This window comes from Cibotium barometz, chromosome 19 (genome assembly GCF_041138505.1).
Source record: "Cibotium barometz isolate CiBa-2024 chromosome 19, ASM4113850v1, whole genome shotgun sequence".
Lineage (NCBI taxonomy): Eukaryota > Viridiplantae > Streptophyta > Polypodiopsida > Cyatheales > Cibotiaceae > Cibotium > Cibotium barometz.
The window spans coordinates 26,388,153-26,405,067 of record NC_141064.1 but is presented as its reverse complement, the minus strand read 5'-3'; positions in this window follow the sequence as shown (position 1 = coordinate 26,405,067).

Here is a 16,915-nt window from a genome sequence, read left to right as displayed (position 1 = left end):
ATCCAATCACCTCCTTTTCCATCTCTTCACTTCAGATTCCTTCACATCACATATCATATATTCACATCCATATCCACATCCATACATCCACATCCACATCCACATTCACATCTACATGCTTATCTCCATTTTTACATCCTCATTTATACATCCACATCCCATATCCACATTCATACATACACATCCATATATCCACATCTACATCCACATACATACATACATCCACATCCACATTCCACATTCACATCTATACATCCACATCTACATTCACATTCACATACATCCACATCCACATTCCCATACATCCACATCTTTACATCCACATTCCACATTCACATCTACATTCACATACATGCATCCACATCTACATGCTTACCTCCATTTTCACATCCTCATTTATACATCCACATCCCATATCCACATTCATACATACACATCCATACATCCACATCTACATCCACATACATACATACATCCACATCCACATTCCACATTCACATCTATACATCCACATCTACATTCACATTCACATACATCCACATCCACATTCCCATACATCCACATCTATACATCCACATTCCACATTCACATCTACATTCACATTCACATACATCCACATCTACATTCACATTCACATACATCCACATCCCCATTCCCATTCACATCTATACATCCACATCTACATCCACATACATACATACATCCACATCCACATTCCACATTCACATCTATACATCCACATCTACATCCACATTCACATACATCCACATCCACATTTCCATTCACATCTATACATCCACATCCATTCACATCTATACATCCACATCTACATCCACATTTACATCTATGCATATACATCTTCATGCATATATCCATTTTCATGTTCATACATCCACACTCCCATCTCCATATCCACACATCCACATACATACATCTTTTCACATTCCCATTTATATAACCCCATATACTTTCACATCTAATCTTTTACATCACATCCATTCTCGCCCTATCACAACCCATATACATCTTATCCTATCACATACACTTCTTACCTCATCCCCCCATACACATCTTAATTCATCTTATCACATCCTAACTTATTTCATAAGCATCTTATCACCTCTTATCACACCTCTTATCACATCCTATCACTTTCCATACGCATCTTATCAATTCTTATCACATCTCATACACCTCTTATCACATCTTATCACATTTCATATCTTTTTTTTTTTATTTTTAAAGAGAATTCTTTTATTTGATATAAGATTTCTCTACACATTTATTTATACATAAATTCCATTTAAGGAGACTAACACTTTCGAAATTAAAATCAATCTTTTATGCATCTTCTTATGCATGATTTCAATTTGGTAGGGAATTATACTTTTAGAATAAAAGAATTTCTCTTATGCATCTAAGTTAAGCATAAAATCCATTTATGAGGAAAATCATACTTTTAGTATAAAAAGAATATCTTTTATGCATACCTATATGCATGAAATCCAATATGATAAAAGTAACACTTTTGATATAAAATTTTTTCCTTTATGCATACTTCTATGCATGAAAATTAAAAATGATAAAAGTAACACTTTTGATATAAAAATTTTCCTTTATGCATACTTCTATGCATGAAAATTAAAAATGATAAAAGTAACACTTTTGATATAAAAATTTTCTTTTATGCATACTTTTATGTATGAAATAAAAATGATAAAAGTAACACTTTTGATATAAAAATTTATCCATTATGCATACTTCTATGCATGAAAATAAAAATGGTAAAAATAACACTTTTGATATAAAAATTTATCCTTTATGCATACTTCTATGCATGAAAGTAAAAATGATAAAAGTAACACTTTTGATATAAAAATTTATCCATTATGCATACTTCTATGCATGAAAATAAAAATGGTAAAAATAACACTTTTGATATAAAAATTTATCCTTTATGCATAATATTAAAATTCAATTTCTCCATGATTATAATGAAATTCTTTCAATTAATCTAGGATGATGATTCCTAGAATATGGTAGGAAGTCCTCTTTTTATGCTTTGAATGAGATTATTTTATGCATAATTTTTATAAAAATTTTGCCATAGCTCCGCTGCTATGACTGATAAATCTCAATTTTTCTAAGGGATAATGCTTATCATTAAGGAAATAATTAAAATGATCTCTAATTAGATTATTAATCCATAATGGATTGAATCATTAATATACATAAACTAAAAGCATAGAAAAAAGCCATTAATTTGGCCTCAAGCATAGCTTAATCTTGGGTTAAGGAAAAGCTTTATGAAAAGCTTGATTTGGATTGAGAATGGGTCATGAGTATGACCATTTCTTGAGTGAGAGAGAGAATTTACATAAAAGTCATTAGAATTTAAACATAAATGAAAATTAACTTCAATAGCATTATGTAACTCTTCACTACTATTCAAACTTCAATAGCATTTAAAAAAAAACCATACCAATTAAACTTCTCAAGCTTGAGAGGGGTTGAGAAGAGAGAAACATTGAGAAATTATAGAAAGATGAATATTCACTAATTACCTTACAACTTGCTTGATTCTTTGTTCACGGTAGAGGCCCCCAACCAATCAATTGGTTAAGTATGTTGATGGAGCCACTAATGGGGATTGAAGAAAGAGGGAAGCTCCAAAAACTAGTGAATTATTAAATGAATTCACAGTTCTTGGCTTAGGTGGAGTAGAGTAACGATGCATAAACACTAACTATTTTTCAACAAGGGGGAGGCTTCTATTTATAGGAAAAATTGAGCTCCTAACCAAACAAACTGATTCTAGAATTTTCTAAATCAGTTTGGTCAATATTTGACCATTTTTAGGTCAGTTAAGCTAACTTTTTGGAACTAGACTTGAATGAGGAGAGAGGAGAGATGAAATATCTCAATTTTTATGAGTTTAAAACTCATTCAAACATGTGAAATATGCACCTCCTTTAAAGAACTCCCCTTCCTTACATATGTGTCATAATGGAATCATTTTAATATTGCTCATAGTTTTTTTACTAATAACCCTTGTACATTTTCAACTCTTCATCTTATGTGAAATATGCACCTCCTTTAAAGAACTCCCCTTCCTTACATATGTGTCATAATGGAATCATTTTAATATTGCTCATAGTTTTTTTTTACTAATAAACCTTGTACATTTTCAACTCTTCATCTTATGTGAAATATGCACCTCCTTTAAAGAATTCCCCTTCCTTACATATGTGTCATAATGGAATTATTTTAATATTGCTCATAGTTTTTTACTAATAAACCTTGTACATTTTCAACTCTTCACCTTATGTGAGCATTTACTCATTTTTGGGTATCTTCTTTTTACAAATTGGATTTATCTCCTCCCTACACATGGATTGATGCTATTGGCCCATAGGAACCTTAATTGGACCATAGTCTAAAGATTTCTGAAAATCTAGACCCTTAGACTAAGGTTCTTTATACCTATTTCCAATTAATTCCAATTGCACATTAGAAAATTCTTTTTGAATTTCTGTTTCAGGGAAACTCATCAGAATTAGAAGAGATATTTTTCTATCCAAAAATATTCAAAATCTAAATATTCTCTCTCTAGAATATTTTTCTCTCTCTAGGCTAAAACAGATAGAAACAAGGTCTTTATATTTCTGAAGAGAGATTGATTATAGGGAAAGATACTAGACATCAAAAAGGGGGTGGGGGAGGAATCTTACATTCTACCCCACTTAAAAAATGCGAGATGTCCTCATCTCGCAAACTGGGATAATTTCGTAAGATGCACGAATATGAGACTTAGAGAAAAATTTTAATCAAGATTAACCACCAAGAAACGTCTTAAAGAGAGCAAGATTCACAATAAGAACAAGATTTAAACTTTATTCATTCTCGGAACTTATACAGTAAAGATAGAAGAACTCTTTACACTTCCATAAGCCCGTCCATCATATGGTCACAAAAGCAGTCCTCACAAGCTGCACAAGTATAAGGTAACTCATCTATGGGAATGATTCTGTGGGTTATTGCTGCGCCTATCTCAGTGGTATGAGGTGTTCTAAGAAAAGGACCTCTGAGAGGCAAGCCAAAAACGGGATAAAGGCATATCTTCTCATGAGGAAGAAAACATGCCAGTAAGAAGACCCGCTCAGAAAACCCAAGATGCCTTGATCTCATGACACAGTAGTATCGGGGACCCAAACCCAAAGCTTCAATAACCATGGCCAAGCGGACATTGTTACGAAAGTGCTGCTGACCCCAGGGTGTTACCCTAGTTATGTTTTGATAGGTCCGCCATTTGGTTTGCGCTACAGAAGTTCCCAAGTGAGGGAAAAGTGAGCGCTCATACTGCTCTATAAAATCCTTCTTCACAGATTCACTTGCGTCTTGAAGGTGAGGAATCATTATGGATAAAACTAGTTCTTGTTGCCAAGCCATGAAGGAGATTAAGAAAGAAAGGAGATCGATGGAAGTAAGATTACTGTGAGCGACAAGTAAAAGTTACGACTTATATAAAGGAAGGAGCTAGCGTAACTTAGAAGCCAACGGTAACTTGCCACTGAAGTTTTACCGTCTTTCCATGATTTGGGTTTGACACATTTTTCTATAGAAGGCATTAAGAATTTTGAGATGAAGAGATAAAAGAAGCTTGTAGGCTAAGTCACCTACTTTCATTGAGTGAATTCAGATATAAGGCTCACAATATCTGGGGGATAACTTCATATACTTCCCAAGAGATAAAGAACTTCTTTTGGGCCGTACTCGAATGAAGACCAAAACCTTGATATCCAAAACATCGATTCTCACTTCTGAACTCATTGTTCTGAATCCTTAAAACAGGTGGGACTCTTGAGAAGTATTCTAGGAAAAGGGTCTAGGAAAAGGGTCTTCCTTTGTTAAACAGAACTTTCTTTTATTTTAGAGAGGGAATAATTATAAGATCAGAAAGGGAGATTCTTACTCCTGTATACCTCGAAGGCTGGGGAGGAATCTTACATTCTACCCCACTTAAGTGCGAGATGTCCTCATCTCGCAAGGTAGAGGACAACTCTTTTTCTTAACATCCAATTTTATTTTGGGATTCCTTATATTCTGGTCAACCCAACAGAACACTGGGATAAATATCCCTTATATAGAACTCATCATTAATATTCAGATCATATCATTCATATCTTTAACATGATAATGGTCCATTAGACCGAAAAATTTCCTTCTGAACATTCCTCCACGGGAATTTTAGTCAAGCAAGTTCTCAATTTGTCATCCCTTAACTTGATCTACTGATCAAGTGTTAACAGTAACAATTTGACAGCACAACCCACTAATCTCATAGTGATTTGTTGAATTCATTATCATCATTCCAGTTATGAATATCATCACTGGGACTCGTCCCATTCATCCTCATTGTGGTTTTGTTCAGATTTTTATATTTAAACTAATTTCAGAAATCATCATTTTTCAATCAGAATTTTCAATCAGAATCCAATTCAATTCATCAATTCTCAAACAGAATTAAAAATCATATCAACCACATTTGAATTCATCATCTGGATAGCATTAACGCTTATAATTTCAAGTCTTAGATTTACTCGTATATACTGTCAGTAAAGAGCTGCAGTATACTCTCGGTATATACGGGTAGTCGTGGCTCTTGGAATTATAAGGTAAATACCATCATGTCTAGGCCTCAAGCAAGTCAGGGATTCTATATAATTGCGGTACTTCCATCTGAAGACCCAATTACCAAATTACGAATTTCAGTTTGAATATCAAATTGTATGAATTATATCACACAATTACAACCTTTTTGTGCTTCTTGATAAATTTTTGATATATTTGTCTTCTCAGTTGATCTTTATTAACCAAATGCTCTGATACCAACTGTGAGATCCCTGTTCCCACCGAGCAACGGATTCAGGATACTGGCAGCGGAAGTAACACATCATGCGCGGGTAGGGATCTCACACTCGGGGCCTCGTCCCACGGATATCCGGACAAGAGACTAATCCGTCGGTTTTTCAAAAATCGAACCCGAAAAAACTTCCCTTATCCGGAAAGCATGGGCGATTCCACCAGGATAACTCTTTACTCTAACGTAGTCAAAACCCTTACTGATCAAACAGATCCGACTACATCTATAAAGATACTTGGTCAGATCAAGGAAGAAACTTGCACTTGGATCATTGGGATCAACGCTTTTTTCCCCACCAAGGAGGCACAGCCGTTGATTCCTATCCATAGAACAATTCCTATCCGGGATTTACTTTATCTATCGTAATAACAGAAATTGAGTCTCGATTTACGGATCCATCAGTCCAGCCTAACCCCATCCGATCCCATGGGTTAGCCAACCGCCCAACCACTGTAGTGATGGGATCCAATTTGGAATTTGGTTAGGTTTTGTCCCGGGTACCAAGGAAAAGAGTTCCAAGGCCCCCTAGCCGGAAGTTCATGCAAACATAAAACTAGCCACACCACTTACACACCCAATATGAAAATTGCCTTTTTCTTAGCATCAGCTAACTTTAAAACAATCCTTTAATGAAACCATGGTACCACTGATCACAATCTTCCAATTTATCCAGTTGAATCATAATTTTCCATCATTCCTTCATCAGAGTATCTATGGCATCATTGGCAACTAGAACGCTCACCACCTGTCCACACAGAGGCCGTTTCCATAGTTCCTAGCCCATAATACTCGGCAATATAATCACTTATCAAGATGGACTCTCGTTGAAGATCAGCAAGATCAACCAACAGATCCATATAAAAGAGCCATGGACTCATCCGTTGAGGACCAGCAAGGTCAGTCAACCAGATCCATGCCCGGTTTCACAAAACAACTCTTACTCCTTGTTCCAATATCTTCCTCGACACACGCGTGGGTATCCTAGGCGACCCAGAGCCCGAGCACCGTATGGTCAGCACCCTCTAGGATCCTTCGCAGGTGACCTAGCGCTTCACTCATAGGCCGCTTCCTTGGTCCCTCATCCACCGTACCGGAAGCTCACCATTTTAATCGAACCGAGGCTGGTCAAGACCTCGGTCGACCTTGCTACGCGAGACGTCCTCCATTGACTCTCCGTCAGCAGTTGCAACTTTATCAGTTAGGTCTCCACGACCTTAATCACAAGACGGTCAAAATGCTTCCCCAGCATTCTTGACATAAAACAGCCATTTACAAACAGCATTTACAAACAGTTTACAAATACAGTTTCTATATTAACTCTCATTTTTCCACATTATCCCTCATTAATCCACATTACTTATTCCACATTCCATGTATATGTGTACTCATCCAATCACCTCCTTTTCCATCTCTTCACTTCAGATTCCTTCACATCACATATCATATATTCACATCCATATCCACATCCATACATCCACATCCACATCCACATTCACATCTACATGCTTATCTCCATTTTTACATCCTCATTTATACATCCACATCCCATATCCACATTCATACATACACATCCATATATCCACATCTACATCCACATACATACATACATCCACATCCACATTCCACATTCACATCTATACATCCACATCTACATTCACATTCACATACATCCACATCCACATTCCCATACATCCACATCTTTACATCCACATTCCACATTCACATCTACATTCACATACATGCATCCACATCTACATGCTTACCTCCATATTCACATCCTCATTTATACATCCACATCCCATATCCACATTCATACATACACATCCATACATCCACATCTACATCCACATACATACATACATCCACATCCACATTCCACATTCACATCTATACATCCACATCTACATTCACATTCACATACATCCACATCCACATTCCCATACATCCACATCTATACATCCACATTCCACATTCACATCTACATTCACATTCACATACATCCACATCTACATTCACATTCACATACATCCACATCCCCATTCCCATTCACATCTATACATCCACATCTACATCCACATACATACATACATCCACATCCACATTCCACATTCACATCTATACATCCACATCTACATCCACATTCACATACATCCACATCCACATTTCCATTCACATCTATACATCCACATCCATTCACATCTATACATCCACATCTACATCCACATTTACATCTATGCATATACATCTTCATGCATATATCCATTTTCATGTTCATACATCCACACTCCCATCTCCATATCCACACATCCACATACATACATCTTTTCACATTCCCATTTATATAACCCCATATACTTTCACATCTAATCTTTTACATCACATCCATTCTCGCCCTATCACAACCCATATACATCTTATCCTATCACATACACTTCTTACCTCATCCCCCCATACACATCTTAATTCATCTTATCACATCCTAACTTATTTCATAAGCATCTTATCACCTCTTATCACACCTCTTATCACATCCTATCACTTTCCATACGCATCTTATCAATTCTTATCACATCTCATACACCTCTTATCACATCTTATCACATTTCATATCTTTTTTTTTTATTTTTAAAGAGAATTCTTTTATTTGATATAAGATTTCTCTACACATTTATTTATACATAAATTCCATTTAAGGAGACTAACACTTTCGAAATTAAAATCAATCTTTTATGCATCTTCTTATGCATGATTTCAATTTGGTAGGGAATTATACTTTTAGAATAAAAGAATTTCTCTTATGCATCTAAGTTAAGCATAAAATCCATTTATGAGGAAAATCATACTTTTAGTATAAAAAGAATATCTTTTATGCATACCTATATGCATGAAATCCAATATGATAAAAGTAACACTTTTGATATAAAATTTTTTCCTTTATGCATACTTCTATGCATGAAAATTAAAAATGATAAAAGTAACACTTTTGATATAAAAATTTTCCTTTATGCATACTTCTATGCATGAAAATTAAAAATGATAAAAGTAACACTTTTGATATAAAAATTTTCTTTTATGCATACTTTTATGTATGAAATAAAAATGATAAAAGTAACACTTTTGATATAAAAATTTATCCATTATGCATACTTCTATGCATGAAAATAAAAATGGTAAAAATAACACTTTTGATATAAAAATTTATCCTTTATGCATACTTCTATGCATGAAAGTAAAAATGATAAAAGTAACACTTTTGATATAAAAATTTATCCATTATGCATACTTCTATGCATGAAAATAAAAATGGTAAAAATAACACTTTTGATATAAAAATTTATCCTTTATGCATAATATTAAAATTCAATTTCTCCATGATTATAATGAAATTCTTTCAATTAATCTAGGATGATGATTCCTAGAATATGGTAGGAAGTCCTCTTTTTATGCTTTGAATGAGATTATTTTATGCATAATTTTTATAAAAATTTTGCCATAGCTCCGCTGCTATGACTGATAAATCTCAATTTTTCTAAGGGATAATGCTTATCATTAAGGAAATAATTAAAATGATCTCTAATTAGATTATTAATCCATAATGGATTGAATCATTAATATACATAAACTAAAAGCATAGAAAAAAGCCATTAATTTGGCCTCAAGCATAGCTTAATCTTGGGTTAAGGAAAAGCTTTATGAAAAGCTTGATTTGGATTGAGAATGGGTCATGAGTATGACCATTTCTTGAGTGAGAGAGAGAATTTACATAAAAGTCATTAGAATTTAAACATAAATGAAAATTAACTTCAATAGCATTATGTAACTCTTCACTACTATTCAAACTTCAATAGCATTTAAAAAAAAACCATACCAATTAAACTTCTCAAGCTTGAGAGGGGTTGAGAAGAGAGAAACATTGAGAAATTATAGAAAGATGAATATTCACTAATTACCTTACAACTTGCTTGATTCTTTGTTCACGGTAGAGGCCCCCAACCAATCAATTGGTTAAGTATGTTGATGGAGCCACTAATGGGGATTGAAGAAAGAGGGAAGCTCCAAAAACTAGTGAATTATTAAATGAATTCACAGTTCTTGGCTTAGGTGGAGTAGAGTAACGATGCATAAACACTAACTATTTTTCAACAAGGGGGAGGCTTCTATTTATAGGAAAAATTGAGCTCCTAACCAAACAAACTGATTCTAGAATTTTCTAAATCAGTTTGGTCAATATTTGACCATTTTTAGGTCAGTTAAGCTAACTTTTTGGAACTAGACTTGAATGAGGAGAGAGAAGAGATGAAATATCTCAATTTTTATGAGTTTAAAACTCATTCAAGCATGTGAAATATGCACCTCCTTTAAAGAACTCCCCTTCCTTACATATGTGTCATAATGGAATCATTTTAATATTGCTCATAGTTTTTTTACTAATAACCCTTGTACATTTTCAACTCTTCATCTTATGTGAAATATGCACCTCCTTTAAAGAACTCCCCTTCCTTACATATGTGTCATAATGGAATCATTTTAATATTGCTCATAGTTTTTTTTACTAATAAACCTTGTACATTTTCAACTCTTCATCTTATGTGAAATATGCACCTCCTTTAAAGAATTCCCCTTCCTTACATATGTGTCATAATGGAATTATTTTAATATTGCTCATAGTTTTTTACTAATAAACCTTGTACATTTTCAACTCTTCACCTTATGTGAGCATTTACTCATTTTTGGGTATCTTCTTTTTACAAATTGGATTTATCTCCTCCCTACACATGGATTGATGCTATTGGCCCATAGGAACCTTAATTGGACCATAGTCTAAAGATTTCTGAAAATCTAGACCCTTAGACTAAGGTTCTTTATACCTATTTCCAATTAATTCCAATTGCACATTAGAAAATTCTTTTTGAATTTCTGTTTCAGGGAAACTCATCAGAATTAGAAGAGATATTTTTCTATCCAAAAATATTCAAAATCTAAATATTCTCTCTCTAGAATATTTTTCTCTCTCTAGGCTAAAACAGATAGAAACAAGGTCTTTATATTTCTGAAGAGAGATTGATTATAGGGAAAGATACTAGACATCAAAAAGGGGGTGGGGGAGGAATCTTACACCAGTGGTGGTTATGAATATTTAGTATGGCGCTCTGTTAAGCCCCAACACTTTTGGTGATCCTACGAGGGTCCTTGTTCATGGGAAAGGGACAGGATAACACGAATTTATAGAAGAACTATTAAGATGGATGAATGGAGACAAGAGTTCAATAAAATTGGGTGACAGAAGAAGAAGAATATGCCGCGTATGCAGAGAAATTCTTGCAGGAACAATTTCCTTCCTTACCTGCAAACGTGGTGAGGCGCATACGAACCCAGGTGTGGAATAAACAAAAGCAGGAGTTTTTGCCTTTTGGGGTGGTTAATGGTCCATGAAGGGTTAGAAGAATTCTCCTAGAGTCCTATTATCAGCAATTTCATGCATGTGGGGGGTTTGTGGTGGTCACAGGCATTGCATTAGGAAAACTAGTGGATGAGTGGAGAAGATTTCAATTTTCAGAGGCCTACCCACAGTTATGGCACACGTTTGAGACTTCGATTGGGAGAAAGATTAGGAGTAGGGCTAGAAAACACAAAAGCAGGAGTGCATCCTCCCAACCCACCAAATTCTCCTAATACAGATGGCACTGATACAGATGGCAAAATAAGAACAGGGCATGATACAGAAGAAGCACCTGAACCTGGAATATCAGGAGCCCAGGCTCCAAGTTCTCCAGATTCTTTAGTGAAAATGGAACTGAACAGAGTAATTGGAGCAAGAGTCCTAGAAGCCCAACTACTGGGAGAGCAAGAAGGCAATTGAGTTTCAATCCATTGAGAGGAGTACCACACCCAGACCAAGAAACCCACAACCAATCATGCAGCAAGGGAATCCAGCAAACCCTGCACCAGGTGCCCTAGTGAACCCTAAGGTTAGAACAGCCAAGTTTTGCGGCTGAAAGAAAGCCAATGCTGACAGCCATGTAGGTCAGTTTGAGACAAGATGGCAGGCTAGCGGCTATGGGGTACACCCAGATGCAGTGAAGAAGGAACACTTTGCAACAACATTGGAGAGAAAGGCAGTGAGTTGGTTCACCCAATATGGGTTAGCACATTTTGTTGACTATGATGCCCTAAGAACAGCTTTTCTGGCAAGGTTCAGGAAGGAGAAAACCCCTGAAGATGTCCTAAAGAAGCTGAGGGGCTTGAAACATAAGAAATTGGGAGTAGAAAACTATGCACAAAAGTTCAAAACCCTATACAATAGGTTGTTGGCAAATCAAAGACCTACACCTGAACAGTTGGGGGACTTCAAGCTACCTTGTAGGAGAATCTAGCTTCACCCAAGGGCCAAGTTACCATGAGAAATTCTACATGATCTTTGCTAATATCTTGGCCATAGGGCCAAGATACAATCAACAAAGAAACACCAACTTCTACAAGTAGATTGCCCTAGGGCCAACAAGCTACGAGTAAAGATGATGTAGATTTGTTCATGGTAGCTTGGACCTTGGTCCAAGCTAGATTCTCTTGTGTGTGGTAGCTAGATTCTCCTGTGTTCCCTAGATCCATTCTCTCAAGATTACATGGTAGAATGGCCCTTGGGACCAGATTCTATGCATTTGCATGGCAAGAGTGACCTATGCAACAAGCGAACCTAGCTTGGCCTTACCTATGGTGGTCAAGCTACCATGAACAAATCTACATCCTCTTTACAAGTAACTTAGCCCTACAGCCAAGCTATCATCAACAAATCTTCATCCTCTCTATTGGTAGCTTGGCCCTAGAGCCAAGCTACCATCATCAAATCTACGTCATCTACTTGTGTTACTTTGTTAATGGTAGCTTGTCCCTAGGGCCAAGCTACCAGAAAAAAGGATGTTGATTTGTGATGGTAACCTAACCCTAGGACCAAGCTAGATTTTCTTGTGTTTCCTATAGCTAGTCCCTCAAGATTACATGGTAGAATGGCCCTTAGGCCCATCTATGCATGTGCATGGAAAGAGTGACCCTTGCAAGAAACCCTTGTTGGTAGCTTGGCCCTAGGGCCAAGCTTCCATGAACAAATCTACATCCTCTTTGTTGCTAGTAGAGCTACCATCAATAAAGCAACACCACATTTGCTGGTAGATTGGCCCTAGGGCCATGTTCCTAGCAAAGATGATGTATATTTATTCATGGTAGCTTGGCCCTACAGCCAAGCTACTATGTCTTATGTTCCCTAGAGCCATTCTCTACTCCCTTGTATCTCGATATACTTTAGAATGGCCCTACAAAACACAAGATAATCTAGAGTGTTAAAAGATCCCTACCCTCTCTGTGTGCAACGAATTTGGGGGTGCTAGCAGCAGAAGTAGTACTTCTTGCATGGGGCAAGAATCCTCACTCGGGGCCTCGCCTACGGATATCTGGACAAGAGTATAATCCCTTGATTCTTCAAAAACCGAACCCAGAAAAACCTCCCCCTATCGGAAAGCACGGGCGATTTCTCTAGGATATTTGTACTCTAACGTAGTCAAGGTCATTGACCAAATTGATCCAACAAAACCTATGAGTCACTTGGTAAGATCAAGGAAGAAACTTACACTTAGATCATAGAAACCAACATTTTTTTCCCCATCGAGAGGCATAGCCGTTGATTCTTTTTCCATAAAACAATTACTATCCGAGATTTACTTCATCTAATGTACTATAACAGAATTGAGTCTCATTTTACGGATCCATCAGTCCAGCCTAACCCCATCCAGTCCCATGGGTTAGCCAACCACTGTAGTGATGGGACCCAATTAGGAATTTGGTTAGGTTTTATCCCGGGTACCAGGGAAAAGAGTTCCCAGGCCCCCTAGCCGGATATTGGTGCAAATTTAATGCCAATCACACCACTTACACACCTAATGTGAAATTTCCTTTTTCACAGATTCAGCTATCTTTAAAATAATCATTTAATGAAACCATAGTGTCACTGATCATAATCCTCCAAAATATCCGATTGAATCCTAATTTCCAATCATTCCTTCATCGGTGTACCTATGGCATCATTGGCAACCAGAACGCTCACCACTTGTCCCTCATGGGCCTTTTCGATAGTTCCTAGCTCATAGTACCCGACAATATATTCACTTATAAAAATCAAGATGGAATCTGAAGATCAACAAGATCAACCAACAAATCCATATATAAAAGAGCCATGGACTCATCCGTTGAGGACCAGCAAGGTCAATCAACCAGACCCATGCCCGGTTTTAGAAAACAACTCTTACTGCTTGTTCTAATATCTTCGACGACGCACGTGTGGGTATCTTTGGTGACCCAGAGCTCGAGCACTGTATAGTCAGCACCCTCTAGGATCCTTCGCAGGTCACCTAGCGCTTCACTCATAGGCTGCTTCCTTGTTCCCTCATCCACCGTACCATCGGAAGCTCACCATTTAAATCGAACCGAGGCTGGTCAAGACCTCGTGGGTCAAGACCTCGATCGACCTTGCTACGTGAGACTAGAGAGACGGAAAACTCTCTCACTTGTAGTAAAAGTAGTATGATCCACACATAGCTCAATCCAATGGGATTTGCATCCCTTTCGGAGCTAGGGATTCAACCCGTACTGGTGCACAAAAGCTTATCCATTTGATGGAGAGAATGCTAAGAATACTACTACTATTGACATAGACTTAACACACACACAAGCTCAATCTTGCTATTGCTCACTCACTCATCATCCCACTCATCCATGCATCTAAACAAGAAGAAAGCTTAGCTATTGCATACACAAGATCAAAGCATTCTTCATTCTCAAATACTCATTTCCCTAGCATGCACAAAAACCTTGAAACTATCAACCATGAAACATGCACACTAGAGAATAGACATGAGAAGAGAGACAAACATCACTCATTGCATTGCATTTAATTAAAGAAAAGAACTTACAATAATGTAGATGGGGAGAGAGAAGAGCTTGCACCTCTATGGGAAAAGAGGGAGAGCTAGTCTCAAGAGAGCTCAAACATGAGTTTGCCCAATGTGTCTAAGCTCTCAAATGAGCCACTTTTTATACAAAAACTCTAAAACTCCTAAAAGTTCCTATGTGGGATTATTGTCAAACCCACTCCCACACTCATCTACAACTTGGAACTCTTTACAAGAGCCCCAAGTATCTTTTTGTTGCATCCTTGCATTGATCTTCACTTGTCACGCAACACTCCCCCCTTCCTATTTTGCGCACGTCCTCGAGCGCGGTAGAAGCAAGAGCTGCAAAAAATAATGGATACAAGTAAAGCCTTTTATTGAAAAAAAGAAAAGAAAAGGAAAGAAAAAAACCAGCAATGACAATTTCACACGTGAGCATACAAGTGAAAGACTGATTAGAGTTTTAAAGAGTGCTAAAATAGGTGAGTAAAGACTAGTCAAAGTGAGACTAAGTGGTAGATAGTGCTATGTAAAGGCAAGTGTGCTTGTACACCACCGGTTATAACCGTAGTCTCCATGTCCTACAAGTATTTAAGTTATTCCTAAGTGGCAAACCTACTCCTAAATATGAGCAATGGTGATTGGACCTCTTCTTCTTTTCTCTCCTTTTTTTTTTTGAGGTGTGTGTGTAAAAGATGATTAAGATGAAGGTTCCATCCCAATGAGACCCAAGCAATGGCCAAGAGACCTCCGCCAAGAGAATCTAAAGGCCGCTAAGCCTTCTCAAGGGCGACAAACCCTTTTCTTTCTTTTATGACATAAGGAGTACCCCATGAAGATGAGGGCATCGGTCTCGAGGGCCCATAATGTACCCCACAGTCCTACCAACATCTATCAAGGCGATAGATTCCTTGAAGGTCTTTTTCTGAAGTTTTTAGACGTCAGTGTTCACCCCATGGAAACCAAGGCATCGGCCCCAAGGTGCTAAGACAACCCCAAGTCCTACCAAGCATTCCACATGGCTGTAGACACGTCATGTCTCGATTCACTTGTATATATTTTTTTTAGGGCATATTTTTTCGTAAATTTCTTTATTAATCCTAGCACCTAGCCCATACCTAAGAGATAGCTACCACTAGGGATAACTAATATACCTTGAGAGCATAAGAACTTGGCATACTCTGCTGGTATATATCCTACACTGTCTTCAAATAGAAATACCTTCTACTAAGTCCTTTAAGATCTAGAAATCACTCACCACATTTTAACAACTAATCTAAAACTTAAACCAGCCAACTATGTGTGAACATGCAAACAATGTATCCAAAAGATAAAAGCACATAAAGAACAAAAGATTATGATTTGAATACACCTGTTGTAGTGCTCGTTGATGTTGTTCGTTTGCATTGATGCATTGTTGATGTTGTGCAGATTGCTTTTCTTTGCTCTTTGTCGGCGTTGCATGTCTCCCCCCTTCCTATTTTGCGCACGGTAGGTGGATTGTTGGGGCGTGTTTGTATGCTCTTGTTTAGCTGAGATCTCTGCAAAATGTTTATTAACAAACAAGAAAAGAAAAGAAAGGAATAAAATTTGTTATTTGTGCCAATCACCGAATATAGCCGAGGGGAAAAACCCAGTGGGAGAAAAGTGCCCTGGCTTGTCGATCTTATTGTGGAGTCGCTGAGCTTACCCTTGCGCTGGTGGTGGATCCGTGTCCACGTCTGCTAGAAAGATGGTATCAATTTCTTCAGGATGCAGGGACAACCCTTCACAAAAACCAGCCTCTGGAGAAGGTGGTAGAGGAAGGAGTGCTTCCTCGCTAAAATATGGCATTGGTTCTATGGGAAGGTTAAGCAGACAATTTCGATTTTGGAACTGCGCAATATAGGTACTCATATTGATCCAATATTGACATGTTGAGGCTTGGGGAAGGAGGGCTTGCAAGATCGGTGGTTGCAAGTCATTTAAGCATGTATCCCTCCATTGTTGTGCTTGAACCTCCTTAGGTAATCTACGTTGATTTGGTCCTCTCTCTGGTATTCTCACATTAAGA